The following is a 12,217-nucleotide window of genomic DNA, read 5'->3' as shown; positions in this document are numbered from 1 at the left end:
CATCGTTTTAAATCAGTTTATGCTGAAACGCATAGGACAGTCTGCCCTACTATTTCGATCAACAGCATTTTTTTTTTTTTACTGTTTTGTTATTTCTTTTTTCTTTTTATATATTTTTTAAATTATTTTTTATTGTTTTTTTGTTCTTTTTAGGATTTAGCAATTTGCGCATCAGTCAGAACGTGGAGCCAGGTTTTCATCAACTCTTCCTGGCCTTTTGGCTAGGTGCAAAATATATCTGTTCTGATACCACACTTCATCTATCTTGCCGTCGGTCAGGATAGATGAAGTGACTCAAGCGATTTTAATTTTTGTCTCAATCTAGAATGCCTTTTGGGGAGCTGCACATTTCCAACGATAAAAATTGACTTCATATAATTTCTGGCTTCCCATCCTGCAATTTTACCAATGATTCATCACATACTAAGGCTAAAAGGCACACAAGGATAAAGGATAATGAAGATTGTTAGTTGGATAATGAAAAAGTACTATGAAACGATTGAGAACAATGTTTAAATAAAAGATCAGTAGGAGTCAGATTTTCCTCACCTCTATAACCTATAACTCTATGAACAAAATGTAGTAATTATTCTGACATTACATTCCATCTGTCTTATCCTCAGTCAGTGAAAACGAAATCCTTTTAAACTGGGGCAATTTTTATTTATTTTTTTTTTTGTCTCAATCCAAAATACCTCTTTTGCGGAACTGGATTTTCTTCCACATTAAAAACTGACCTTGTGTCTAACTCTGCCCTGTGCAAGTAAGCAGGGACTCCTTTTTTTCTATCTGTTCTGATACTATACGTCATCTGTCCTGCCTTCGGTCAGTGAAAAAGAAATCCTTCTTAGATGAAGGCAATTTTTTGTCACAATTTTGAGTGTAATGACATCCACTAAATCAATCACATCGCACCCCCCCCCACTCTTTCTCCTCCTGAATTTGTGATCGGTTAAAATATGCCAATGCTTCCATGTGACTCATAATGAATTTTAAATGTACATCTAATAAATAAAGTAAAATCAACGTCTTTGTTTCTCTGTCATCGATAGCTTTCTTCCTACAGAATCAATAGTTTTCTAGTTTACCGGTGTCCTGATAGTGGTGTTAGGAAACTCAAGATGCATGTACTTATTGGCATGCAACATATTTTTATTTAAATATTATTGCCTTGAAATTTAATTACTATTCATCGCTTCAAATCAATGAAATGATACTAATCTACATGGAAAGAAGACGAAATTAATAGATAAGAAAAAACAACCTGCTTCTCACATCGTTCGATTTTAATAATAATAAAGGAATATTTTCGTGTCTATATTCAAAATGAAAAAATTCTTTCTTTTCTTTCTTTATCGTCAAATATTGAGTTTAAGTCTATCTTTCTTTGTTCATAAAAATTAAATTTGCATATGTGACTAGCAGATGGGGGGGGGGGTCGTACAATACGCTTAAATATATTTTAATTCGTCCAGATTTTGTATATATTATTATAAAGTCGTGATTTCAAAAGTTAAAAAAAAAAAAAAAAAAGTATTTGGGTGCCATCAGCTAGAATCGAAACCAAAAGAAAAACTGTAGCATTCAAAGCTGGTGACGTTACCACTGTACCAACGTGACACATATATGAACTGATTAAAAATAAATTAAAATGAATGTACAAAATGTATAACGATTATTTCGATTTTTACCCCTTTCTGACCCCTTAAAAACTATTTTCACCAGCTAAAAACCCATAAAAGAACGGTCCATAAAAAATCCAGTCATTTTACAGAGTTTCTCTGTCCTTTTTAATCCCTTTTTCATTTTGTCGTTTGTTAATCACGTTTTTGTTTAAAGGCACCCCCTCCTCGTGCATAAAATACGCAAGATGACTATGACACGATCGATCTCATTAGAATTTGATTTTCCTCTGCAAAAAAAAAAAAAAAAAAAAAAAGGGGGGGGGCTATTTTTATTTAAAACATAATTTACCATTGCTGGTACTAATGATAAAATGATCGATATTTATTCATTTTAAACTACCAGTACACCTTAAATCTATAGATCACCCCCTCCCCACAAGTGTATTATTACATATGCAAAAATATATGTACATATTAGATAGGTTTTTGTGGTAATCTGAAAATTAAAAAAGAAAAAAAATTAAACAAAACTCTAATATTTAGAAAATATTCTAAAAATCAGGATCAGAAATTTAGAACAGGGTTGCTAATTATATCAGAATCGAAAAAAATATTGGAATCGTCTCATAAATAATTTGAACATTTTGTAAACTAGGAAAACATTTAGGAAACTAGAGTTATTTTCGCTAACAAAGGTTTTATCCGAAAACACACAATTTAACTTCCCAGCCTTTGGTCTGAGTTAGATATGTGTAATGTACATTGTTTTCCTTATCATTTATCAACTGGCTGTACGTTTTCTGCTTGCAAGCTGCTTTTCAGTCTTCCAGCAGCTTCTTTTCTCATTTCTCTGGATGAGATAAAAAACCTGGGTATTTATATATTTATTATATATAATATTACTGTGAAGATATGTGACACAAGGGTCAGAAAGTAGGATTGAAGAGCCAGCTCCCCCAAGGTGGAGAACTCTAGCCTGCAAAAACTGGCAAGGAAGAGGTTATTTTAAAAATGGTGTAGACTTATTTTTGGTGCTGAAGGAAAAATTTCCCTGGCTGAGAACATCTATCTGAGATCGGTTTGAGGATGTCTGACTTAGCAAGATATCAACATGCTGAGAGACTGGCATTCCCAAGTCAAACCTTGATAGGGGGCAGTGCCTTTCTTAACTTTAACCCTTTTGGTTGACGGCCATCGCAAATCAAAGGGTAAATTACAGATCTCTTTGCCGAGTACCAAGCTATAATCAGAAACTTTCTCAATTCAATAACCTTGTATTTTCTCGAAAAGTACTAGATAGTGGCTTGGTGGAGGACTCCATTTCAAGAGTTACTGAGATGGTTGATGAAGAATATCTGCTATAAATGGAGTCAGGTGGCAGGTTCTGGATATCTCCACAATATTGAGTTACCCTCTTACTTAGTGAAAAATTCAGTCGTATACATTCAAGCTTAGCAGACATGCATGATAGTGCATGTTGCGATAGTGCTGAAGAAGAAACGTCCGAGTATGCCTTAAATGAAGTTTGGCCATTCTGGGAGTATGCCAGTGAAGTGATGGCTTACATAGATGCATCTGAGGCGGATTGTATGGAGTTGAATCTTTTCCTCCTTCAGATTTGATTTTAAGGTTAAAATTTAGATGTGATAGTAGTGGGGCAGATTGCTGAAACAATCTTTCACTTGGTGATACAAGCACCAAAATTGAAATTTTTCAGGTTTGCTTCTACAGCCATCTTGAATTTTCTGATGGGTAACGTTTTTTTCTTAAAAGGTATTTTCTGAACGTCATTTGTGATAATTTTGGTGCTTGTATCACTAAAGTGAAAGATTCTTACAGAATATTGAGATAATCTTTTCTATAGTGGGCAGGTTATGTTCCATAGAATTCAATAAAATGGTGAGTACAAGCTGAGTTTGTGCATACAAAAATAGAGCCAAGTATGAGTTCCATGTCTGAACATGGAGCATGCAGTCCTTGCTTCTGTTGGAACTCAGCCTGATTATGGTAGCCTTTTTGTTAAGTAAGTGAATGAGTTCTGTCTTTTTATTTTTTGGTAATAGAGATTCTACAAGATGTTTAATCCCCACTTTAATTTTTACCATGGCCTCTCCAGGTTTTTGTTCTTTTTAAATCTTGGAAGGACACTATCTGCCCCTATTTTATCTCCTTCCACTTACGTTCCACTCCCACTTAGAGACAGGCATGGGAGTCAGGTATGAGTGTATGTTCCCTGCCTGAGCATAGTGCATGTGTTTCCGGATTATTTTGGAAACCATCTTGGTTATGATAACCTCTTAGCTTTCATTTTCTCATGAAGGTATCTACGTGCCTCCCCACAAGGACATGATCTGATATAAAGTCATTCTTATGCACATGGAGGGGATGGGCATCCAAAAAAGATCTGTTGTAAAAAAAAAAAAAAAAAAAAAAAATGTACCCCCCCTCCCCTGTATTTTCTCACAAATTAGATCACCCTAGGTGACAGGAAATAAACCTATTCCTCCCTCCATTTCGTAGGAGATACTGTGTTAGATAAATTTAAAGATTAAGGTTAGGGGTGTAAGAAGAGGGATTGGGGGTAGAAAGACTATAATTAGTCGAGGTAAAACAAAAGAAAAAAGAACGCTGAAAAGGAGACACATAACCCACCTCTACATTTCGAAGGAGGTACTGCTTGGGAGGATGGCAACTGTGCTACATGAGACAGGGGAATAAGATGATGAAGGGTAGTGATAAAACAAGCAGAAAAAAACAAAACAAATGTTTGAAAAAAAAAGATGAAGAGGAGTCCTGTCACTATACAAACAAGTCATCCATTAACCAAGACAGAGCAGCGTTTGGTCTCTATAGCAACCATTCAGATCTCATCTTCTTGATGGCCAAGTCCAATATTTCCCTCCCCATCACCTCTGTATGCCCACCGGAACCAGGACAGCTTTTCAAATACAAAAGAGCGAATGAAAAGAAAAAGGTCAATGAAAGTTGCAGATTTCAATTATTAATATCCCCCTCCACTGCCTGCTATCATCATCACCATCCTCATATCTGTTTTACATGCTTGCATGTCTTAGACAACTTTTAGAAATTAACTTCCAAACTAACTTATCTCTGACCAGGTCTTTATTTATCCCTCTTTCTCTGAAGTCATTTCTTAGCCTTCCCTGCCAACTGATCCTGCTACCTCAACTGTTCTACATCTAATAATCCAAACACTATCATCCATTCTTTCAATGTGACCAAACCAAATAAGTCTCCTGCATTGCTCATATCTCCCTATATTCTCCAGACAGTCTTTCTCTGAGCTCATGCCCCTTTTGTATCACTTTTGTATTAAACTAAATTTAACTACATATAGACAACATTACAATCCCTTATATCCACCAGCTGTGTTCTAAGATTCATAATTATCGGCTAATTAGTTTAGAACATCCGATAGATTTTAACATATGAGGTCCTCTACTTCAGAAATCTACAGATAATTTGTTTATAGTGGTGAAGGCTTTGTGTAGAACCAACCACATTTTTTAGTAGAATTGCTAATCTCAGTTGGTACAATGACTGCCACACGGCAGAGTAGATAGTAGACCTCAGGTTTTAAATGAGAGTTTTCCTTCTCCTAGATGTTTGTCTTAACAAAGACTGAAAGTACATCTCTCTTAGTGGATTAAACGTGCCCCCAGATACTAACCTGGAAATTTTTACATCCCTGTGCAGTACATACAGTGCCTAGCATTCCCAAATCGTTACCCATCTGGTACTAGCCCGGCTCATCGTTGCTTAACTTGTGGTGAGAACTGGTGTGTCAACGTGATTATGTTGTACATAAATATATACACATACCTAAGGTTATACATCTCTATCTTTATCAAGTTATGAATGTGTATATATTTACCTTAGATACCCCATTATTTTGTTCCTAATGTACTTATCGCTAGATGTCACATTTCTAATCTGTTATCTAGCACTTCCTCTTCTGATGAGAAGCATTAGGCTTTGAAATACCTAGGTATAAAGAGCATATGCATCCCGTACCACTAATGATGCAATCCCCCAATTGAATGAATGATTAAATTTATATGCACTAGTATATATCTTTATGTTGTCGTTGTTTTCCTTTTTCCTTCTATATGTATATCTATAAAAGTGTATGTGTGTGTGTGAGGACACTTCTCAACCTATATACTCAACAAATTTTTTATCTAGAAACTTGAAATTTGGTATATACGGTATTCAAACATGTGGAAAACTGTTTTCATCTGGAAAAAGGGCAGCTAAGGGTCAAAATTGGAATGTGGGGATATCGGATTTTTATTTGTTTCCCAACTGTTTCACGAACGTGCATGATGATTCACAGTAAGAATAAAACTCATGCAAGTGGATAATTATTTCATCAATAAATAAATGTATACAGATACATATATATGGAATATATATATCCAGAAAATATACAGCCAAATATATTTTTTGTCTGAAATTAGCAACCAATTCAAAAAACAAATAAAATCGACGGTCATGGGTTGATTGACGAAATCGGTTTAGTAAAAGTAACAAAACATACACTTTCAAAAGTTTGACTATGCAGGTCGATAGAAAATTTAATTTTCTATCGTTTGTTAAACATTATTTAATGTATATTTGTTTCTTTCTCCCTCTCTCTTTTTTTTAATCATCTATACTCCACTTTCGACCAAACATATTTTTTGTTTTGGGGAATCACAACTTATGTAATTCTGTAACACAAACAAGAGAAAAATAAATTAAATAAAATTTGACCAAATTTCTGCTCCCTCCTTCACACAAAAACATTCATAGCAAAAACGCGTTCAGCTACAACTATTGTTAAAAAAAAAAAAAAAAAAAAAAGCTGTCTGTAAACCAGAAACTAAACGGAACTTCCATGAGTAGATTTCTTTGCCCGAAGAGCTACTCGTCTGTGCAACACAATACCACGGGAGTGTTTCCCAGTTGACTACAACATGATCATTTTCAAGTCCAATGTTAACAAATTCTTGTTGAGTCGTCACTTTAAATAATCAAATTCTGTTAGATCCTACCAGAGTCTGCGATCCTCATGGTGTTTACCTTCTCATTCTTTTTATACAAACTACATTAACCCTTATCCTCGAGTGGCCTTTGGACCATGATAAACTCGTTACCAAATAAAATAAAAACAAATAATATCAATCTTTTGTCACATCAAAAAATCATTAATATAAAAGATGTCAATAAGTATTCCTGTTTATTTATTTTTTTGTTAACCTCATCTTCATAGTTGTTGTTGTTTCACCACATTTCGGCCAACTTATCCTCTGGCCTTCTTCAGGTGATTAACCGCGATGAGATAGGAATGCTGAGTCTTGTAACTAATTACTGCCCTCCATAGTTGTTGTCTCACCACGTTTTGGCCAACTAATCCTCTGACCTGCTTTGGGTAGGATTGAAACCGCTATCTTCAGACAATGATCACCTGGAACAGTAGAGATTCAACGCCTCTATCCACAACAACAATTATGGAGAAGATAACAGTTCGCAAATAAATATACAAATTACTCATCTTAAAGGATTACAATATATATATATATATATATATATATATATACACTAGCAAAAGTACCCGTCGTTGGCTGGGTTCAAAAACAACCTACAGAAAATGGACTCTGATTTATTAAAGTATGATAGGTTATGAAAAGGAAGGGTTGGAAATTTGGATTGAATTTGGGGGCATCAAAACCAAAGCAAAATATGATGAAAGTAAAAATAAAATAGATAAACCCCATAATTTATTATACCATACCTGTTCACACTGAAACACTTATCACAATATTCTGTGGATCTATATTAAAAAACCTTGTTAAACTTTGTGACATATTTCCATTCTATGGAGGTCAGGTGCGAACGAACACCCCATAATGTTATTATACCATATTTCTTCAAACTGAAACATAATTATCAAAGTATACTTACGCAGATAGATATGAAAAGTCTTTATTAAAGTTTGTGCCTATTTCCATTCTATGGAGGCCAGGCGCGAAAGCAGACCCCACAATTTTATTATACACTCCCTATTTAAGTTAAAACATACTTATCAAAGTATTATTATGTACATCTATATCAAAAGAACTTGTAAACGTTTTTTTTTTTAATTTTTAAATTTTTTATTTCCATACTTTGTGGACCAGTCGCGTATGCAGACCCCACAATTTTAATGAACCACCATTCTGCCAGATCAAACATGTCCATTCCTGTGTCTCGATACATCTTCTATCATTATATGTAATCAGTTTTTTAAAATAGTCAACCATATAGGAGCCTATTCGTGACCAGACACACACACATTCAGCTTTATATTATCGATATAAGATATATATTCTTGATGTCTTTTATTATTTGTATTTATTTATTTTAAGTAGAGAAAATGGCGAAAAAATGTGCAGTGTTGGGTGATTGTGTGAGGATGAATGAAGAGAGAACGAAAGTTGTAAAAAAAAATTCTCACGTTCCAAATAAGGATAATTTTATGAATGAACAAAAATAAATCTGGTCAAAAAAAAAAAAAAAAAAAAAAGCAGGAAGTGACGGGGAAACGCATTCTTTTTTTTTTTTTTTCTCTTCGATTTTGGCGTTTTCGCCCGGGGAAAGAAAACGTTATTTCAGGTGTGATTAGATTAATGACGACCTTCACCTGAAATGTTTTTGTTGTTTATATTTTTAAAGTTGAATTTATTTACCAGATTCATGGGGTTTTCCGAGGGGGGGGGGGTAACGAATAAATTGTTTTCAATGAAGTCCCCCTCCCCTTTTCTAATAAAGAAAAATTAGCTTTGCTTTTATTTCATTTTATTTTTCAAAGAGTTTTAAACTTTAATTCTGTCGATAAGTAAAAAACATGAGCATGATTTTTTAGCCTAAATATAAAAAGAGAATGTGAACCTTTAAAGTTATATGCCCTGGTTGGTAAGCAATATGATATTTATTTTGGAGCATGGATAGAGGTGTAAGAAACGAACTCGCTTCAGGTGGCGGTGGTGGCGGTGGTGGTGGTAGTAGTAGTAGCAACATCAGACTTATGGTCATTCAAATTCCACAGCAAACCATGAGTTTTTATCAATGAGAACTCAATAGTAAACAGCTGGTGTGAGAACACAAAAGAAGAGTTCATACAATTGATAAATGTTAGCACTCTCATAGTGTTCTTCATCTTTCGACTAGCAATCATTTTTCCGTTCTATTAATCCTTATCCTCGAATAACAGTTGCTTTGATAAGTGATGACCCTAAAGTTAAAAAAAAAAAAAGTGTATTGGAAATCTGGCCAGACTTGTCACGCAAGATTCCAAGAAATGTTGCCTGTTTTGTTTTGTTTTTTTTTAATAATAAACTATCATCGGTAATGACTCGTTTCAGAACTCCCGACTTATTATCATCATCATCATCATTATTATTATTATTAACAACAATAACAACAACAACAATAATAATAATAATAATTGTAGTAAAGGGTCAAAGAGGATGAAAAGATCAAGGAGAGAAAGCACTAACCAGACCTCCACTGGATGAGTGCGAAAAGGATTGGAACAAATCCAAATTCCAGGGAAGGCTAATGATCAGTGCCAATGAGAAATCGATGGTAAAAGGTTATTACGATAACGCAAATTCATTCGCAAAAGTTATCGGAAAAAGTAGAGAGTACTGAAAATCTGAAGAGATTGTTGTCGCCCAGACTCCAGGGAGCATCACCCGTTGGTGTCAGTGAGCAATTTGATGATTGTTGTGTAAGAACTCCTAATTAGTACAAAAAAAAAAGAGAGAAAAAAAAAAGAAACAACAACACTAAGTAAGTTACAACGCAAGCAATAATACAAAATGAGACGAGAATACAGGATGAGCTGATGAGCTGCTGCTGCTGTCACTCGAACTTCTGGAAAAAAGCAATCGAGTTTGATCGGCGACAAATCACCGGTAACGACTCGTGCGCGAACTAATAATAGTTCCGATTAATTACCCGTTAAAAATAACTGGACCGTAGATGAGAGAATTGGATTATTACATGGAAGGGGAAGGGGGGCATTCGAGCAAAGGCGAACGGACTACTAAAAAGACAAATTTTGAAAAGAAAATTAAAAATGAATTCTCCTACCTTCGACAACACTAGAAGAACCGACAGAGAAAAAAGTGGGCGAGGACAAAGGTTACAATGAGGTAGATGTTGTTGTTGTTATCTAATGCAGTCTATCAGTTACGATTATATCATGAGTGTTTGTTGTTGGCGTCTGAATGCATGGCGTAGTATCGTTTGTTGTTAAAGGAAGAAAAAATGTTAGCGTCTGCTCGAGCGCTAATTTCATGTCGGCAAGAAAGAAGAAAAAGGTGTATTTAGACGAGGGGGGGGGGGTCGTTGATGCATCAGCAGCGGCAAGTAAACTAACCAGGTATCGATTGAGATGAGGTCGTTGTTAATAAGAAGAGGAGGAGGAAGAAAAGAAAGAAAAAAGAGCAAATGACGAAAAGGGAGGGGAGAAAGAGCGAAAGGAAAAGAACAAGAAGCAAGGAGAAAGAAAGGAAAGTGAGAACAAGGAGGCGGAAAAACAGCGGAGGAAAAGGAAAGGGGAGTTTATTGTTGTTGTTAAGAGGTAAAAGAAAAAGAGAAATAGAAAGAAGCAAGCGGAGGAAGAAAAAGAGGAAAAAAGGAAAGAAAAGGAAGAAGAACAAGAAGCGAGGAGGAAAAAAAGGAAGTCGGGGAGAGGAAAAGAAAAAGAGATGAGAAGGGGAGGAAGAAAGGAAGCGGTGAGGAGGAGGAAGAGAATAGAAATAATAAAAGGAAGAAGAAGAAGAAGAAGAAGAAGAAGAAGAAGAAGAAGAAGAAGAAAGGGAATGTTAATAAAAAGAAGTAGAAGATAAATAACAGGAATTCGAAGGGAGGAGGAGGAAGAGGAGGAAGAGAAGAAAAGTGGTGGATCTGAAGTGGGAAGGGGTTAGACGACGGACAACGCAAAGCCTTCGGCACCAGGGACAGGGGACGAGACCTTGTTTTGGCTGTCTTCATCGCGAAAAACCATGAGTACCAACAGCTGCTCTTCGTTGGCACAGTTCAATCGTCCCTCGTAAAAGCAAGCAGAGACCCGATTAGGGTAGGGATGGCGTGTCGCCGAAGAAGAAAAAAAGGGGGTACAGGGAAAGAGAAAGGTGAGGGGAGGAGTATGTTTATGAAGAAGACAATACCCAGAAATTTTTTAAAAAAGAAAAAAAAGGTGGGGGTTGTGGAGAAAGGAAATAAAGTCTACATGGCGAGGGTGGAGGGAATCTGGGAATAAACAAGTTTAGTCTTACAACACAGGCGTAGTCGCCTTACCCCTAAATACAGTCCCCTCTCCCTTCAAAATCTCCGCTCCCGTAACTTTTGTGCGAATGCATGAATAAGGGACGAAATACTCCATTTCCCTAGCGCTACTCGGATTAATCAGCGAATATTTTAATAACGAGAACAAAAAGTGGAACGTATTACATCTCTCCCGACCCACCAGTCGATCCTCCCACAATCGTGTCCTACCTCCGAAAAATAGATGGGCTGGCGAGATCAAACTGTCGGGGAGAGATGATACAGTAATCATAATATAAACACCTCAGGGTTTTTAACCACCCTGACTTTCTGTTTTACTTAAATGTTTTCTTTCCAAAAGTGAAAATTCAGAATTTTATTTATTTATTTTTAATAACTGGCAAATGAAAATTCATAAACGTTATGACTGGCAACATAAATTACTTTCAAAGAAAATACAATTGGGAAATTAATCGAAAACAATTTATTTTAGGTTACCTACTGATTTCTGGTGTATAATCTGTTATATAAATCTCACCTGTCTGTTTAAATGTATGTATAAAACTTTCGACAAAGGTGACGTTTTGAGGCTCGACTCTTCGGGCGAAAAATATCGAAAAATTGGCTAAAAACATTAATTTCTTCACCCTCAACTGGGCACATTTCTACAAGGAGAAGTCGGTTTTTTCGTCGATATTTTCGAAAGTCATCGCTCTTTTCGATTGGTTAGCCTTAATTTAAACATTAGTCACTTTCGGTTTGGCGATGGGCGCAACAGCACAGACGTCACTTTTTTTTCCACGTTCTTTCCCCCCCCCTCCTGCCTATTACCACTTTTTTTTTTTTTTTTTTTTTTTTGCTCAACACACATCTCCAAACACTCGGGCAACACCGGGCACCCATGCTAGTCTATTATATAAAGGACAGTTGTGTGTGTATGTTTGCATGTCCAGCTAAAAGTTCAAAACAACTAATCAAAGGCCCATAATGTTTATATTTCCTGTGTTGCTCCAGATGATTTAGATGAAAATATTTAAAAGTGATAACTATTGTAAACGATTTTTCCCCCAACACATCACAAGAGAGGAATGGGTTGGGCGGAGGTAAAAGAGAAGATTGAGGAGAAGAACGGAAAAATTGGGGAGAGAAAAGGATAAAAAGACGATTAGAGCGCGACTGAAGGATAATTTTAATTTTTAAAAATTTACATTAAATTCATCCATTGGGTTTTTTTTTTAATCCTGTGTCACGTTGGGTAACCTTGCTAGCATAAG

General features: G+C 35.7%; 1 protein-coding gene and 1 long non-coding RNA gene across 11 annotated transcripts in view; one reads left to right on the top strand and one right to left on the bottom strand.

Moving 5' to 3' along the window:
* Positions 1–12,217, bottom strand: part of LOC145292912 (recombining binding protein suppressor of hairless-like) — a 438,485-nt gene that overhangs the window by 92,567 nt on the left and 333,701 nt on the right. The window lies entirely within an intron of this gene.
* LOC145292914 (uncharacterized) overlaps positions 1–12,217 on the top strand; it is a 49,862-nt gene that overhangs the window by 36,553 nt on the left and 1,092 nt on the right. Inside the window, exon 3 of one of the 2 annotated variants that reach the window (XR_013869616.1) lies at positions 154–11,807. The exons of the other annotated variant lie outside the window; for it this stretch is intronic. This is a non-coding gene — a long non-coding RNA (uncharacterized LOC145292914). Of the gene's footprint in view, positions 1–153; positions 11,808–12,217 lie in introns of those variants that run through there. 2 annotated transcript variants of the gene reach the window in all.

The sequence above is a fragment of the Euprymna scolopes genome, chromosome 14, assembly GCF_053919585.1.
Source record: "Euprymna scolopes isolate OS-2025 chromosome 14, ASM5391958v1, whole genome shotgun sequence".
Taxonomy (NCBI): Eukaryota; Metazoa; Mollusca; class Cephalopoda; order Sepiida; family Sepiolidae; genus Euprymna; species Euprymna scolopes.
The sequence above is the reverse complement of the archived record's forward strand: the minus strand, read 5'-3'. Positions and strand labels throughout refer to the sequence as shown.